Genomic DNA, 12,901 nt, shown 5'->3' on the forward strand with positions numbered 1-12,901 from the left:
TCAACGCTGTGGCTCCGCAGAAAAAGACGAGGTTTCAAACGAATGGAGGAACGAGAGGAAACCAGAAATAGGAGGCGGGGGCCGAGCAGTCAAGCAGATGGAGCCGGTCTCTCAACAAAGTTGTTTTTTTTTATGTAAAGAAATGAAAGGAAACTTTGACTCAGACACACACACTCACAAACAAATATATTTGTTATACATTCTCTTACAACTGTATTGGTGCACGGCTTTCACACACTCGCTTTGGTGGATGGTTTGCTTACTTCCACGGCTGAGGTGGTTCTCTGTGGGAGGCCCACTGGAAAAAGTGACACATTTAAAGGTAAGAACCTCATAAGCTGTCCAGACCTCTGTTTACTCTCCCAGACCTCCTGTTCAGATGAGAACAGCGGGAACTGTTACTTTCCTCAATGGAATTCAAGCCCATAAACAAGCAGCATCAACCTCCATTAGAGGGAATTAGCACGGAGCATGGACGCACACGCTTGTGTTCCTTAATGAATGCACTAAATACCTCCCACGTAATATCAATGTTCCAAAATGTAATATATCATTCGTCGTAACTGTCTTTGTGACTGCGTCTTTGTTTGCAGTTTGGGACCGAGCGCCGTATTAATGCGGATGAAATGGAGTTAAGCAATGTGTGGAATGCCAGAGCTGTTCTGAGGTGTGCCTGACAGCGTAATATACCTGTAGTTACAGGAGTTTGTGTGCAGAACATGAGGTGCACTTTGAAATTATAATTGCACCTTTGTGTGGTGCTTTTAATTGCTCAGTAGATAGAAAGTGTCATCATATGTGAAATGATAGAGTCTCATTTCCAAAGAGTCAAAACAATGAAGATGTAATTACCGTAACTACTTTTTGAAATGCGACCCTCCTATTGTTTCACAAATTGTTGTTCTGAGTTCATACTCACGGTTAAATGCACTTATTGTAAGTCACTTTGGATAAAAGCGTCAGCTAAATGGCATGTAATGTAATATAACAAAACAAGTAGCATTATTGGCATGATTTAATACATATGAAAAAGGCCCAATATCGAAGATAAAATTTCTTTAAGTTTTATTTGACCATGTCAGTGTTTGACAAATGACCTCAAAAGCCAACGATAGAGGAAAGAGGGACATTTTTCATTCAGAAACTAGGCAAAGCACGATGACTCTAATAGATATAGCATGTGGGTGAGAGCTCTACTGACATAAATGACACTCATTACTGAGATTGTGACGATCTCGCAGCTTTGAAGGACGAGTTGTGTTGGAATTTGGGCGTCCCGACAGAAAGCCCACATTTTTTTTGAAGAATGAACCTTTTGTGCAGCCACAGTGGACTCGTCATTGTTTTGAACACTTCACACACACACACACATGTTGGAACTTGGATCCGTTGTCTACAAATTGGTGCTCCAAAGGTTGAAATGAAGATCGGCAACATGGGAACGTTCATTATCACAGACAGAGCTCTTCTCCAAGTCATGTTTGAGCCTCACTCTCCCAAAGTCATGATCCCCTACATCTATATACATCTAAAAAAAAGAGATTGAAAAAGTGGAAAAGAGAAGAGAAAGATGGCGGGAGAATAACGGCTTTCATTATGTCCGCGTCACAGTTCGAGATGTGGTGCAGCCCTGCAGCGTGTGTGCGGACGGCACCTGCAGCCAAACCACTGTGACTGCATTAAATCTCGTGTGGCTCATCAATGCACCCTCGCAGTCATCATCTGCTCGTTCTCCCCACAGTGCCATGAGGTCATATCTTTAAGTGGCCAATTAGCCCAAACACTGAATCAATCTGGGCCGCGTCCAGAGATAGAAAGAGGACGGGATGAGGAAGGGGAATTTATTGCTGCTCCGCGAGACATCTGTGAATGGAGGATTGTGAGACCGGCTTCATGCCCGGCATACTATCGTAGCACCTGCGGTTATGCAAGTGCACTTCTGACTCACGTCCGAGGCCGTCTGGTCTGTTTTGGTTAAACGTCTGGCGGGCTCACTGTGAGGTCTGACTTGAGCAGGGAGGGAAATAGTTGTCATAATTACCCACGCTTGTATCTTTCGGCTAAAATCCCTGTTTCCTAATTACCGTCTGCCAACAATCTTCTTGCCTAATTTACACCTATTGGTCAAGTTGTTGGCACTCTCTCTCTCCTCTGACTGTCTCTCTCTCCAGCCAGAATTGTTAGTAGTGAATATTGAACTGTAATCGCTGCTGAACAAAAACTATACGTATAAGGCCACAAGAGGATGTGCGACACTATTTTTTTTTACTGTTCTTCAGAGGGGTTTCCAAGCCAGGTGTGCGTGGATGTGGGCGGCGGTGATAACATGAGATGAAAGGAGGATTGAAGTGGTGAAAGAGAAGAGGCTCAGTACGAGGAGAACGAGAGAGGCGCGGCTTGACGTTTCCAAATGGAGCGGTTAAACGTAAACACGGCTCCATGTGACAGAAGAGCATTTATTAGCTGCGTTTTAATTATTGCTTTGACTTTCCATGGACTGCCAAGGAGTGTTGTGTACACACAGAGATGTGCCGCTGACAGCTGATCTGAATCCAACCTCGCTTTTTTCACAAGAGAAGGTGCGAGTTCAAACGTCTTGGCAATGCTCGGCAATGCATGCGCTCAATTCAAAAGCGCCATTGTTGGGCAAAGTCAAGTGTGACGTAATTGGCGCTCTGTGCGCGTCTGTCGCGACCGTCTCTTCATATGCGGGGAAAATAATGAGAGGAGACTCATTATGAGTTGAGGGAGGAGAGGTTAGATCTCGAAGAACGCAGTCAATCGCTGAAATATGAAGCGATGCAGGTCGAATCCGTTCCAGAGTTGATGTAACACGGGCGTACCAACACAGTGTTTGTAGGTTTGGGTCCGCAGGCATCCGATAAACTCACATCCATCTTACAGAGAGGAACTGAAACACTTCAGACATACATTTTGGGATACTAGATACTTCATCCAAATAACAGACGCCGTAGCATTTACCTCTGTCCTCATATCATACTTTTTTTTATTGTAAAAATTAGGAAAAAGAACAGAAAGTTCACCAAAACAAGAAAAAATGATGGATGAAGCACGGTCTTTAACGGGGTCTGGATCAAGCAGTTAACTAAACAAACATATGTGTGTGTGTGTGTGTGTGTGTGTGTGTGTGTGTGTGTGTGTGTGTGTGTGTGTGTGTGTGTGTGTGTGTGCATTAGTGTGACAATGTAACTTGTACAGGTTTCTTCAGAATAGAAATATCACAATATTATTGTCAGGAACCTGTGACAAGATGTCTGTGGGTTTAGTTAGAGGGAGATGTTAGAAAACCTAATGTAGTCATACTAAAAATAATTGGTTTACTTTTATAGTTTATTTAAAGGGGGAAAAAACAAAGATTTGGGACAGGTCTTGAGTAATTGCTAATAATTACAAACCTTTAAATTTCCATTTTTTTTTGGACATTGGTGATGTCAATGCATGTATCCATGAATCTCGAAAATGACTGATATCACTTACAAGTTGTACCAAATGGCTTCACTTTACACCAAATGAATAACTGGTAAGGTCGTGCCCTACTCCTAAATTGTGAGGTGGGTTTTTTTTAACACTCTTTTTCAGCTGTGTCGTAACCTAAACGCTTTGAAGCACGATGAGGGGTTAATTATCATGAAAGGAAACATTTCCCCCATTGCCGAAGCTCAACAAGTCTTCACTAGCACTGAGGTCACTCACACAAAGTCACACAACTGTACAAAGACACAAGCGCAAGGGAGGGGAGAAAAAAAGGGCACATCCGCCCCGAGGACAGGGTCTTCTAGTATTTATCGTAACATCTGAATGAAGGAAGTGGCCTCACTCCGTCATTGTTTTGAGTGGTTATCCCAAAAGAGGTCATGCATGACTTTAGAGGAAACCCAAGATGGCCTAATCACTCTCACAAAAACCCATAGACACTTCTTCTGGTGCCCCCGCCAACACAAACACACACGCACACACACGTAAATGTCAAAAACTTAAAAACATATTGCACACACACAGAGACAGACACACATACCTGACATACCACAGAATCACTCCAAAAAAAAAGAAAAATCCATGAGTCACTCCAACTGTCCACCTCTGACAATTGATCAGAGACGGCCCCCGGTACATACTTCAAACACACACACGCTGACTCCCATGTGACTCCCCCGACCTTTGACCTGAGGTGAAGGAGATTGTTGTCTGATGGTGTGGGTTCATTCTCTGCGTGTGAGGTCATTTCCTGCCACAGTGACTTTGAGGAGTGAAGGGGGCTATATTGGTTGACCTCAAATGGGGGCACAGTGGGCGGAGTGGAGGGGGAGGATGATCTCGTCATCTAGGATGTAACCCAGCAGGTCAACACAATATTTAGTGAGAAAAATGTCGTTGAAATGAGAGTTCCAAAATGGCTACGCTCCAACGAAGAACCGTTTGAAGACCGTTGGAAATGTTCTTTGTGAGACTATTGGTTCCAGTAAGAACCGTTGTAATTCTCACATTCAGACATTCGTGTTCTTCAACGGTTGTTGGACGTATGGGGGCTGATGGAGAACAACCCACACCCGCCACGACAATTGTGAAATGTGATTGTTGTGGGTTGCGCTGTGCCCCTCGTCATCCCAGGCCCTTAAGGATTCTCCATGAAACCTTTGGAGACTTTCACATAGCTCAATGTTGAGCTTAAGGTTATCACTGTGTTTCACATTAAATTACATACATATATATATATATAAATATATATATATATATATATATATATATATATATATATATATGTATATATATATATATATATATATATATATATATATATATTACTATTAGCTGATATTTTAGCTGTTAGGTGAATTCTCTATACTCTGCATACACTCTGTCTCTCTTTGTCTTCTTGGGAGAGGATGGCATCATGGGTAGTATTGTCATCGCTTAACTGTCACTCAGAGATTCCTGCTGTACTTTTTTTCTCCTGAGTAAACAAGCGATATGGGCAGACTCACACAAGCATCACCACTGTTGCAATAAACCGTGGCCCTGAGCGACATTTTCTATCAAACAGAGCTCTTTCTAACCTTTGTTTGCCGTTCATGTCAGAATGAGAGTCTGTGTATATAGATCCGAGGGAAAAGGGCTTGGGGGTGAGGGAGATGGGGGAGGGGGGGGGACAGAAAATGAAGAATCTGCTCTGAGCTGCGTTTGTAAACAAGACAAACATAATCAGCATCTCAAGAGCCACACATCTGGCTCTGGTCGGGCTGAGCCTGGACTCTGATTGAGGGGCCCAGCAGGCACCATTGTTTTCGCAGAGTTGTTTTGTACCACGTAACCAGAGATCGATGAAAACACTGTCGTTTTTGCGGGGCAAATTATTGCACAGAAAAAGCGTCATCACCTTTCAAAAGGCCGCATTCAAACGTCATATTACACCCCATATGTAATGTGCAGTAAAGTGCATGTGGCTGTTGGCAAAGAGGTACTTGTAGTTTTCAATTTCCTGTCATTTCAAATAGTTTTATCAGGTTTCCGCTTTCCCCTGTGGTTTAACCTGTAGATCATTATTGTTATGTCATAGATGAAGGCGGCTGCAAGAGCAACAGAGCTGGGGTGACCTGAAAAGAGGAGGCGAGGAGAGGAAGAAGGAGAAGGAGGTGTTTTCATTCACATACAGATGATTGTCATAGTGAATATGACAAAAATGTCGCTATTGTAAAATGTGTGTTTTCCGTCCACACAATCAGATCGATGACATGGACCCATAAAGCAAGAAATAAAGTTTTGAAGAAGAAATTGAAGTATTGTATTTCAAGTATATTTGTATGCACAAGTATCAAATGTTGAATGATTTTTTTAAATCCACCTTCATGCTTTAAATCGCGCCGTGGGTGCCTAATGTATTCTGTATTAAACTAAAGCAGAGTCAGTGGTATCAGTGATGACGACATGTCGAGAAAAAACAAATACACTTTAGTGACACAATGGTACCGTTATGACAACAGCAGCGTTTTGGAGTTTTATCGTCTTCTGTTATTGTCAGGAGTATAATCGCACAAAGGTTTGACATCTACCTTTAAAAGAGAAATGAAACAGGAAAGAACTTCAACTTAAACGCCTCACATTAAAAAACCAGAAAGGGTTTCTTGCTTAGCAGACAGCGTATCTACAGAGCGCAGTAACAGCTCTCCAGTAACTGTGTGTAAAAACTATTGTGCTGCAAGGAGATTGCCCCAAACATGCCCCAGGGGAACCCTCCTTTTCTTCTCTTTATAGAAAAGGCCTTAATTCATGCAGACAAACAGAGCCATCATTATATTTAACAGTGTATCATAAACATTCCTGCACGCTGGATTGGAACGGTGAATGCGTCTGGTTAGGTGGACGGTTGAGTCAATATGGGGACGTGACCTCCCAACACACACCCACACAAAGGTCTCCCATGCGGGCACACCTGTATGAATCCTATGCATAGGTGGGAATGCACACAGGGCTCCAAGCTAGCCTTGTAAAACAACACTTTCTCCTTCTTTTAATCATTGTTTAAAAGTGTTTTGTCCATTACGGTACTAATATTAATTTTGTCTTGCAGTATGTTATGTTTTTTTTAAAATCATTTTTAAAATATTATTTCGTCATATACTTGAATCAAATCCTCGGATAATTTCATAAAAAGTCGACGCCATGAGATCCATTGCAATGCCGGTCCTCATAAAATGGCAACTGTTGCCACTAAATTGTCCCGTTAATGATGATACATGTTTAGAGTAGCAATCTCATGTATGTGAGCATCGTTAGCTGCGCCACCGCTCTACACCGCTTTCATTCACCTTAGCTTTTTCGCTGCGAGCCCCCGGTTCAGGCGTTGACGTGTTGAGAGCCACCGAGAGGTAATAAATACTCCCAATCTTGCACTCTGTACCTTTAAGAGCTAGCTGAGCGAACAACAGGCCCCGTGCATGATGAAGCACTGACTCGGCACCGGTCCATACATCTCTGTGTGTTACTGCAGTAAGGATGAGGCCCTGAAGTATGACCACATGCGTGTGTGTACGACTGCCATTGTGTGTTTCTAAACAAGCGTGCGTGTCACGGAATAAGCATCAATGAAACTTTTAACCTTAAAGACACCCAGTCGGCACTCTCAATGCGCGTTTTCACCCCTAGCAAATACTGTCTAGTTAATACTGGCTTCACTTAATATAGAAATATAAGTAATCATTATCTAAAGTCCAATTTTTGCTCAATTTGAACAGATTTACATGGACATAGATGACATTTGACATCTGCATCAACCCGTCCTAAGCAGTAGGAGCGTATGAGCACCAGGGGAGCAAAGTGGGGATGGACATCTCACTCAGGGACGTCGGGGATTCAACAAACTTGTGGTTAAAGGACAACCCGCTCTGACTCCTGAGCCACAGCCTGCACAGAAAACCTCACGGTCCGCATGCCTGCAGGAACAGAGCGAGGATCGGAGGGCTGAAGGTCTGGTTCTGTATTGAAAAATAAATAGAGCATGTGTGGCATAGAAAGTAGGCTTTGTCTGAAAGGAAGGGGAAATGGAAAGGTATTGGCCCAGACCATAAGTCAGCCATACCTGGGTCTGTCTTTGCTTTCCGTGTATGTGTGTGTATGTGTGTGCATGTCTGTGTGTTTGCAGATGTGTGTATCCAAGGCAAAGTGACTAATGAAGCTGATTATTTCTCGCTGTCAGGCAGCACATCCTGCTTGTGGCCATGTGGGGCTCGCCGCTGACGACCTCAACACATGCTGTATTTCTGAGAAAAAAGAAATCCCTTCTTGATAAACACATCGATGTTTGGACGCAGATGCCCTCATCCTAACGGATTCTGCATGCGTGTCAGATTAATGTGTTTCAACCCACCCATCGTTATGAGACGTCGACGTGTGCCATATAGCATTTTTGTATTTGATGAATGATCAAGTGGGCCTCAAGGGCATTGCTCTGATTATGAAGCGGACCCGTGAGAAATATTGTAATTTGTGGTTGGAGCTACAACAACTGTCCAAAAAAGAAGGCGATACCTTCGATGCGACACTCGGACCATATGCACTCCTTAAAGCCCTAAACCAGATGCCGAATAACAAATCACACAGCTATGCTGCTTTCCTTTCCAAATTCTGCAAACTATTTTGGTTCATAATATTTCCACCATTTTACAGAATGACAACAGAAATACATTTTTATATAGAAAAATGTAGATTGGTTTAATCTTTAAAAACAGATTCAAACTACAAGCTTATTCACCTCACTGGTCCAAAAATAAAACTCCAAAGCGTCACCACAGAAGCTTATTTCTTATAACTTTTCATTGTCCTTCATTTGCTTTCTTTGTAGAACCACTCAGCAGCAAACTCACAACACACAGTTAACCGTTACATCTTTCTGCACTCAAAGATCTCCCTTCATCTTGGTTTCAGAAACAATTCTCCATGTATAATACAAGAAATGGGTCTGGCCGGCGTAGATGCTTGATGTCAACCCGTCGACTGTTATCAGGGCTCAGTAACTTTCCTCCATCTTGGACTGCAGAATCCCACCATCCCCATCATCTGCTCCTTTGCCAAAACAAGCAAATAATTTGAACTGATAATATGAACAATAAATGCATTAAAGAGGGAGATTAAGGGTAAGCGCCCATTTCCAACAGATACAAACAAAACCATACTAAAGAAAAATGTACCGTTCCAAGGAAGTTAATGAATAATTTATTATCAATACTTGATCGTGGAAGCTGTAAGGTCTCTTGGAGCCGGAAGGCTACGTTTGAACAAACAAAAGACTTTACAGGCTGAGTTGAAGCCGAGTCTTTAAGGCAGAGTTGACTGAAGGACGCCCACACATACTGGGAAACATACTCATTTTACTTCTTTTATACTGATATTGTCGACACTCATGTTCACTTTTAAATACTGTATTCTGCTGTGCATATATAATTTTTAAAAAAGGGTTCAGGAGCAGACTTAATCAAAAAGTCTTCTCAACGCTCAGTTTTGCAGTAGTTGGTATAAATAATAACAATCCCCAAAGGTTAGAGGTGGAAAGACTTCTGGTTCAACCCCAACAGATGACTGATGGGGTCCAATCAGAGTCTTTATTTGAAGAACGGTACATGGCTCCATTTGGGGGAACCCGGCAGCGGGCTCGCATGTAACCCGGTCTGTTCGGCACCAGACCTTTCTCATTCCAAGTCTGTGCACTTCCCTCGACTCAGACGCAGCCCACATTTCACTGGAGGGGCACAACATGTCTTTAAAAAAACGGTTTTAGGGTTTGAGGCCTCACTGAGTGTTGATTTGAATTGAGCACCGAGTATGTGCATGTGTGTACGTGTATGTGTGTGTGCAGTCTGTTTGGGTTTGTGAACTATACATGTATGTGTATGCACTCATACTACTGCTATACTGGCAGATCAGGAGGTTATCGGATGGATCATGTCTTATATTTTGTGTATATGTGTGCATATTTGTGCTCGTGATTGTGCATAAAACGTGGTGCAAGCGCTGATGTGTGTGTGTGTGTGTGTGTGTGTGTGTGTGTGTGTGTGTGTGTGTGTGTGCGTGTGCCAGCCGGGATGTGCATTATAAGAGAAAAATAAGGATTATCCAAAGAGCTTATTACATTTTATACGCGCATGTGTGTATAAAATGTAATAAGCTCTGTGGATAATTTTTATTTTGTTATTATAATGATCTTCTAGACCATATATCCATCACATGGCCTATGTTACTACTTAATTCAATTTATTAAAATCAATGCAACATTCGTTTTACAACATACAAAATCTACCATATGATTCTGACTAAAAATTCACGTACTAAAAATTCCCCTAGGCCTTTGCCAAGAGAAAACACCAGCATACATACACACAGGTGCTTAAGTATTTATAAAAGAAATATGTGTCGGAGAGAAAAGGCCTCATTCTCGCCGGGCGATGGCCCGATGAAAAGGACTCTGTTTGGCCAGCGAGCCGATATATTTGCAAATAACACGGTAATCTCCCCACGGCAGGCCAAACATGCCAGTGTTTGCTTGCTTATTCCACATAAAAGGCCAGCTCGCTCATTCACTCTCACACACAAGCAAAGGCAAACATTCCCTTTATTTTTGCAAACTTCTCTCTTTCTCCTTCTTTCATACCCCCCTCCCTCCCTTCTTCCTTCTCTGAGCCCAGGAAGGGAGCACTCATACATTCACCCCGGAACAAGCCTGGAGGTCTTCAGACCACACACGGAGCAGTGCGAGGATCTCTCTCTCTCTCTCTCTCTCTGACTCTCTTTCTTTTTCTCCCGCCTCAACGCTCCCATTCCCCACTGTTCCACATGGTCACCCTGTCTCCCTCTTTCCACATTTCACCTCTCCTCAGCCCAGCCTGTCGGAGTCAGAGTGAAAGTTCTGTGCTTCGCGTCTGCGTCGTGCCTCGTGCCTCTATCTCCTCGCTCGCGGGTGTGTTCTGCCCCTCTGTTTGTTTGAACGTGAACTGCAGAGAGGATGGTCAGTGTGTGATATGTATGCCTGCGAGACCACCCAGCCGGCCAGGCCAAGACGCGGGGAATGAAGGCTTTATTTTTCAACGCCTCCGCTGTTCCCAGGGCCTCGGGGCTGAATGAGATTAATCCCTCTCTGTCACCAGCATGTGTGTGTGTGTGTGTGTGTGATTGGGACAAGTAGTCACTTGTGCAGCATCCAGGTGAGAGACAGGATGTGCGAACAAAGTGTAAGTTGTGTATTGATTAAGGGAGGAGAGAGAAAGAAAAATGGGAGTCACATGAGGTGGGATTTGTTGAAGCAATTCCCTCTCGTGGCTGCCCGTGGATCAAGGTAGAAAATCAACACGTGTGGGTAAGAATTTAAACGGTAAAGGGCAGTGATTAGGGCAATAGAAGGGATTCATAGGGGAAACATATCTAGCTAATAGTTAATTAGTAGCTAATGAGCGGTTTAAAAAAAGTTTGCAAACAGGACCAAAGCACTTAATTGACAATTCAACTGTATCCACTTTAATAATAGTGTTTTAAAATATAAAAATCCATTCAAAATCCAGTCATCATATCACACGATAGGTTGTTTTGACTGAGAGGTACTTGAACTCATCTGATAGGACCGTGCGGGTCCGTCAAACAATTGAGAACCACCGTCGAATATGTACAAGTTCGTAGTTCTCGCATCTCAAAGTGGTTACATATTGTCTGGGTATGTGCATGTGAAATGTAAGCCTTATGAGGAAGTGTAAAGGCAGAAGTGGCCTTGACCCGGTTGGTCTGACATGGTAGCTGATACTGTGGATAAGGAGGCCTGGTGAGTCGCGTTGGGTGGCACCGTGTGTGAGCTGGGGAATTACAGTGTCTCCAGACCACACACAGACAGACAGAGAGAGGGAGGGAGGGATGAATAAACGGAGGGAGGACATGGAGAGGGAGATAGATGGAAGGAGAGGGTAAGGGTACTTCTGGGTTACACTTGATATTAGGCCACTGGGCACTGTGACTCTACAGGTTAGCACGAAGAGGAGCTTTATGATAACTCGGGGAGGTCCCGGAGTTATCATAAAGATCCCTATGTCGGAGAAAGTGAGATTTCCATGTCGTTTATATTATCAAGCAGGTCTAAGTAGGAAAGTATTGCGCAATCCATGAAGAAACTGTGCTCTTAAAATAGCGATGAGAATTTGTTGTGATGTTACAACTATACCACACGTAAACACGTAAACATGTTCTAGTAATATGACCCAGGTGGCAACCACGGCTAATAACGAGTGAAACCAATGTGGAAGAGCCCGAAACTTGCATTCTCTCTACTGGCCAGCAGGGGGCCACTCCTCTAGATGCATAGAGAAGTCAGATTGTCTAAAAGTCTGTAAGAAAAAGAATCTACTTCTCACTTGTTTTATTACCTCAGTAAACATTGTAAATGTGAGTGTATCGTCTTAGTCAGTAGTTTCCGGTCTTCTACCATCCAGAATGATGTTCATTTAGTAAATTATGGTTCCTTTTAGAATAAAATATTGGTGTGCTTTAGGCGTGGCTTCCTTGTAATTGACAGGTTGCTACTGCTACCAGAGCCACATCGGGTGTCTCTACTCCATCCTCCACTTCTGTCAACTGTTTGCAAAAAAACAAGATGACGACAGTCAAAACCCAAGATGATCATGGCCAAAAACGCAAGGCCTCAAAACGGCAGTCCATTTCTTGTAAACAGTATAAATGTACTGGGAAGTGAGCAGGATATGTCCCCTTTCATTTTTTAATTTTCATTCCAACAAGGTGTCAGAAGACGATGCATGAAAAGTTAAAGGTAAAATGGGTTTATGGCTGTATATCACACTAGTGTACTTTGACAGGGTACACCACACACTGCAGTATCGCCGACAGATTTAGATAAATGATATCCAACAATATCAAAGAAATAACATAAAGGAAAAATGGAAAAATATGCCAATGAATACAGATTTGTATATCCTTCGAGTGAGATCCTCTGTGCCTTGTGGGGCCCTTCTTTGTGATTCACTGTGAAGTTTTCCAGCCTTGACTTGTGTATTAGGGGGGGAGTGCAGGGCAGTCATGAAGGAGAAAGCAATGTGTGCTAAATGGTCCATACGCATGGCTTGGCCTGGCTCTGCAAGCCCCTCTGGAACCCATATGGTGAATGTGTGCGCGCTACATGCATGGACGCATGGACGAGCCCTCGGCAGGACTGCTCCCCACCGGATAACATCCCATAAAACACTGACACACGTATGCAACCCCCCCCCCCCCCCCAACACACACGCACATTTCAGTAATCCTTGAGACTACTATCAAGCTATTTTCTGAAGCACAGACCTATACACAAAGTTGTCGGGTCACATTCAAACCTGATCTCCCGACTACACCGCCACATTGC

This window comes from Clinocottus analis, unplaced genomic scaffold (genome assembly GCF_023055335.1).
Source record: "Clinocottus analis isolate CAN_PGR_092001 unplaced genomic scaffold, fCliAna1.0.p SCAF_7, whole genome shotgun sequence".
NCBI lineage: Eukaryota > Metazoa > Chordata > Actinopteri > Perciformes > Cottidae > Clinocottus > Clinocottus analis.